We start from the raw sequence: 6,000 nt of genomic DNA, 5'->3' as shown, positions 1-6,000 counted from the left end.
ATATAATAACAAAAACAGCGATAAAAAAAATTCTTATTTTTTATCTAAAACCGAAATTCACATGTTCAACGTGTCACTAGAGTCACTAAACTCACGTGTGAATATGTTTTAATTTCTGCTTCGCAAGAACGGAAATAACTAATTAAAAATAATTATGCTAATTGCGTCCGATTTCAGCCTTTCAACACGTCCACAATATGCGCAAAAATTTAAATTTGGGACAAATTAAGACACGGGTGACTGTTGCGAAGAATTGTATATGTTTTCAAATATTAGGGATGTACTTTTTTTCGGAAAATATAATAAATAATTTTCAAATCAACACAATTTGATTTATTAATAAACATATAAAGTAAAAATGTACTGTTAAGGCTTAGTTTTATTATACTTTTCAATAAATAAAAATAATAATAAAAAATGAAACTTTTGGTAACCCTTAATGTGTATAGATATTTAGTTGTGTACTGAGAAAAATACCTTTGAATGAAAAAATTAAATTGTTTGAAAAAAAAAAAAAAAAAAAAAAAAAAAAAAAAAAAAAAAAAAAAAAAAAATATGCTTGCCGTTTCTAATGAAAGTAATGATTTTAGAAATTTTATTATTTTATTACAATAGCTACTTATTCGTTGTACATTTCTGCAAAGTAATTGCTACCAACTGTTTCACATTAAAAATAATTAGAAAACGAAGTGATTATTTTTTGCTAAAAACACATTATGAACTTCCCTAAAAATTCGACTTATGCTTACGTGTAGTCCACGCTGGGTGCGTCACAGACTCATTGCCGCTTGCCGCTTAAGTGGCTTTATGTTTTAATTTCTAGCTGTAAAATTCGGCTTGATGCCTACTGCACACATACAGTAGAACACATTTAAGCAGAAATACGCCTGTAACCTGAAGGCGGCTTACAATAAAGGGACTCAAGCACATCGCACTCGCATTAATTTCGAAAATCTGCTGCAATCACTGTCGTTTGTAAGCAGTTCGTGGCAGGAAGTGTAGCTCACTCACACCCACACACCGGCGCAGGGCTGGCAGAAAGTGAAACTGAAGAGCCCAAACTGAAAATCCTTTTTCGCTTGCATGGTGATCCGATTCCTGTTGCTCAATCCACACGTTTCTTCGGCACTGCGAACAGCTTTCGGCGAGCCGTTAATGGTAATGGCATTCATTGGTGTCACAAGAGTTGGTTGCAGTTGGCGGCAGCTGTACATACGTATGTACACACATATGTTTGTGTGTGTGCGGACGAGGATTTCGTAATTGTTTCATTTCCAGGATTTACATTGCAAATATGCCTTTGTCGGCAGTTTCTTGCAAATTATTCCATGTACAGCATTCATTTAACTACCCCTTACACCGCTTTCGCACATGACTGGAAGATGCCAGCGCACACTCCCTGACACATATATATTCGTGTGTGTGTGTGTATATGGATATGTGTACTCATAAGTTCTCGTTGTGCGCTCAACAGATGCAAAATCGGATAACGCTACTCGCACTACCCGCCGCCGAAAGATCCATACCGAATGCTACAACTCAGTCAACAAGAACAAGAGTCCAACAGCAGGTTTGCTCTAAACAACAACAAGTCTTTACCTCGTTCTTGCCGTACTAACGGTGTTGGTTGTTGTTGATGGTGGCGGCTGGCATGCCGGATCGGTTGAAGGTTTGCCTTTCACCAGCTTGAGTAGATTTAACCTAATTAAGAATGTTCAACAGGACGTTGCAAGAATACAAATGAACAACGGTATCGTGCTGCTGCCGATGTTGCTGTTGCTGTTGTTACTCATTGTAACTGCTGCAAATGCCTTTGCCAAGTGTGACCGGCGAGCGGCGGTTGTGGCAACACTCGAGTAGCGCGTGGAGTAGGCAGGCAGACAGCCAACCAATTGGCGCAGTTGTGTGTGGCAAGCAATCTTATGGATCTGTTGCAAGTGTTTTTGCTGGTATTTTTATGTTTGTTGTGAGTGTTGTTGCTGTCGTATTTGTTTTTGTTGTTGTTGCAAGTGTTGTTTTTGTTATTGTTGTAGTCATTACTGCCGTGGCCGCTCTTGGTAGCGGTTGTAAGGTGTCTCCGTTGTTGTTGTTATTTCCGTTTTTGCTGTTCTAATGTATKTGAGTGTATGTAGGTATGTATGTATGTGTATGTGTGTACATGTACCGTTTTCAATTTTAATTTAAACAAATGTTGTCAACGTTTTCTCGCTATTGCTTGTTATTTAAGCAATAGTTTTGTTGTTATTGTTGTATGTACGGAAACTCACCAGCGCCTGTTGTTGTTGGTGTTTTACTTGTTGTATGTCGGCTTGTATGTGTGTGTTTGTTGAATATATCATTTGAGTGGCACAACCAGACGAAGACGGTGGAAAGCTTCAAGCAAACAACAACAACAGCAAACAGTCTTGATACAGCGCTATTATCTAAACAGCTGACGTCAGCGGGCGGGACAGCGAAATGCTGTCTCTTCTTCTTCCTCAGGATTAAGTGGCATTTGTGCGCCTGGGCACTTTATCTTCATTACAATTCGTTCGACTGCCCGACTGTGTGTGTGTGTGTGTGCTCGGTAGCGTTGAGTTCGGTCCAAATGAGTTGACGGGCCAAGGAGAGTGAATTCTGTGCGACAATGGAGCGCGTTTGTTATTTCAGCACACTTTCACTTGCGTTTGTGTGTGTGTGTGTGTGCGTGCTCTTTCCAAATGTATTTTATTGCTATTCCTGCGAAGCAACAACTATTTCAATTTTGATTGTGCGCCATTTTTCATTTGGCACACGGCGCTTGCAAATGTCAGCAGCGTACTAAATGAGCCAGAGTGACTGCCTCGCATATTTATTGTCTCATTTGTGTTTTTATGCATGTGTGTGGTGGTGTTCTAGTGAGCATAATAGCGCCGTTATATGTGTCATATTAAGGTAAGCGTTTAATTAAAATCAAAATTGAAAATGTTTACGCCAAGAAGGAAGGCACCGTGATTTGGTGATAATGTACAAGCAAGTTGAAAAAGGGAAATATCGGCGAATAGTGTCTATAGTGGTGCATTCAATTAGGAAATTTCAATTCAAGGCTTTGATATTTTTGACTCAAACAAATACATATGTATTTCGATTACCGTCTGATCAAAATTGACCCGGACCGACCGAAAAAAGAAAAAAGAAAAAACACTTAAATGTATTTTAATAAAAATCCTTATTATGTCCCCTCGAAATAACCCACTGCGAGCATGCCGACTAAAAGAAGCTATCTAGCACTTGTTAAGCCTTTGTTGGGGTGGCCTTCGGTAGCTTCTGCGAATTTTTTTCGCTTTTGGCACCCTTTCAAGTCCTCAGCTACGTTGACAAGCATCTATATTGAGCTTTATACTCCAGTTGGTTTTTGCAAAATTCAGACCTTTTGTTGTGATTCTTGCATTGACATGTTTCATACCCAAAATATTTACCGAAATGTATTGCGTCAACACATAAGAAACATTGAAATCGTCTGCGATTTCTCTGATGTCAACACGACGATTTTCAAGCGTCTTTTTTTTATTGTGAGAAAAAGTTTGTACCAATCTGTTTTAGTGAACCAATTCTGTCTATTTTATTCTTAAAGTTGGTAGTTCTGTTTCTGTCTCATTAGTATTAGGATACGCGTCGTTTTCTGAGGCTTTAAAAGTGATTTCTCAGATTTTTTTATGTTTGAATTTATTGAATAAAGAAGTGCGACTGCATTGGTTATTCGTGATCATTTCTCCAAGTTTCCAACTAATATTTTCCTTCCTTATCTTGTATACAGAGTATATATAGTACTCGTATGATATATAACTGAGTCGTTTTAGCCATGTTCGATTGTTTGTGTATAAACGAACTGAACCTTCAGTTCTTGAGATATCCTTTCCTCAAAGGAGCTGCTTATTTGCCAGCATCGCCGATATTAGACCACCAAAGCATATACATACATATACTGTTTACAACTAATTAGAAACGCTTCCTTTTTGGCTGATGAGTATAATGATAACAATTTTTGATATACCGTTATTTATATTCCTAAAAGTCCGGTATTGGTGCAGTCGAAGTTAACATCTCGCTTCTTGTATTTTTTATTGTTTGCGTTAATTATTTTTATTGGCATTATTAAATTAAATGTTATTAATTTTTTTATAAGTTTATTTTTTAAATAATTCTATTTTATTTATTTATTTTTATTAAATTTGCTTTTATATTATTTTATTTTATAATATTATTTTAATTTAATATCATTTTATTTTGTTTTATTCACTTTCATTTCTCTCTCGTCCATCATATTGTGCATTAAATGCATAAATAGTCTTAATATAATATTTCCCTACAGTTGTTATATGTGCACGTGTATGCGTGTTCGTTTTTTTTTTAATTTATTTACATTTTTACCAATACTTATATGCACACATTTATAATATAATCCATTTTTATTCAATACCACTGCCGCGGTATTCCATTAATTCCGTTATCAGCACCAAAAAGTGGTTTTCCTTATTTTTTATGCTGAAACGTTAAGTACTTCTTTGGCGAATATTTTTTACTGTGCAATAAACTTGTTTATTTACGATTTTAATTATTCGCGATTTGCCGCTTGAATGACGCATTAAGCGACTCGGAAACCAATAAAATAAAAGCATGTGCTTTTTCTTCTTGTTGCTTAAAAATTTCCCCAAGAGCAATACAAATTTTTCAATGAAAAATCTATAAATATAGGTTTATAGCTAATAATTTTTTATTAATTTGAAGAGTTTGGTTTACTAATTTTTATTGTAATCCGTAGCTATTTGTGCTTTTCAATGCGTTTGTTGGCATCTTCTTTCTTTTATTATACAGGGATTACCGATAAGAGTGTTGTGGTTAAAAAAAAATACAATGATTGCCGAAAAAATGCAATTGTTTTTATTTTTAATGCGAAGTACAATCGGTATAATTAAGTTCTCTTGCAGAAACGAAATCGATGAACCCAAATTTAGAGTACCTTTTGCACTACATCAAGTCGTATATCATGAGCCGCGAGTTTAATATTGACTTCTACGTTTTGAAGAGAGTCTAGTTCATTGCTTAAGACCAATGACTTCAAATAATTCCACAAACAGCGTCGGCGTCACCAGCTTCATTTCAAGAGAAGTCCGAACCAATGATTCCATCCGACCAAAAATTACACCAAACTGTCAATTTAGGTGGTTGTAGCGGGCGTTCATGAATAACTTGTGAATTTTCTTCGCACCAGAATTGAGAGAGTATTATTAACCTCATCGAAGATGATTTTCTTAAAAAAAAAAAAAAAAAAACAAAAAAAAAAATGTTATCGTTTTCAAGTTGTTCCAAGGCAAATTCACGATTCTTAACTCAAAATCCACCAGGTTGTGGTTTGAGCCAGTCTCAATTCTTGAGAAAGTCTCGTAATCGCCAAATTGCGGCCTTCACCTTCAATTGCCTGAACAGCTGCAATGTTTTTGTTACTTCGAATTGCTCGGGCAACTTGCGATTGGCATAGGAACATTACACTTTTGAACTATATGATAACTGTGACGATTATTTTGATAGTAAAATAGAATAATTTGCAAACGTTTTCATATATCTTTCCATGATTAAATTCTAAACATTACTAAATATAACGAAAAAATTACATGTAATGACAGATTTAAAATAAATAGCCAAAACGACACTAAGACATCATATTAACCCTCTCGGAAATGTCGGTACATTTTCTATCTATTTTCTATGAACGGTCGTATATAACAAAAAAAAAAAAAAAAAAAAAAAAAAAAAAAAAAAAAAAAAAAAAAAAAAAAAAAAAAAAAAAAAAAAAAAAAATGGACTGTCTTAGCGACGTTCAAACCATTTTCAATGTGATTTTTATTTTCATACGTTTATTTGAGAAGTTTGCAGTTTTATCTAGCACTAATGGCCCATTTTATAACAATATTTATTTTTTCCTTATTTAGTCATTTAAATCTTATAAATGTAAAACACTTTGGGTTTAATTTATCCTTGTAA

At 34.9% G+C, this 6,000-nt stretch overlaps 1 protein-coding gene across 2 annotated transcripts in view; it reads left to right on the top strand.

The window, feature by feature from the left end:
- Window positions 1-6,000, top strand: part of LOC108975285 (hemicentin-1) — a 449,942-nt gene that overhangs the window by 134,623 nt on the left and 309,319 nt on the right. The gene's annotated exons all lie outside the window — the stretch shown is intronic.

Source organism: Bactrocera latifrons, unplaced genomic scaffold, assembly GCF_001853355.1.
Source record: "Bactrocera latifrons isolate USDA-ARS-PBARC rearing strain unplaced genomic scaffold, ASM185335v1 scaffold_63, whole genome shotgun sequence".
NCBI classification, from domain to species: Eukaryota; Metazoa; Arthropoda; class Insecta; order Diptera; family Tephritidae; genus Bactrocera; species Bactrocera latifrons.
This window is presented reverse-complemented; position numbering and strand designations above follow the sequence as displayed.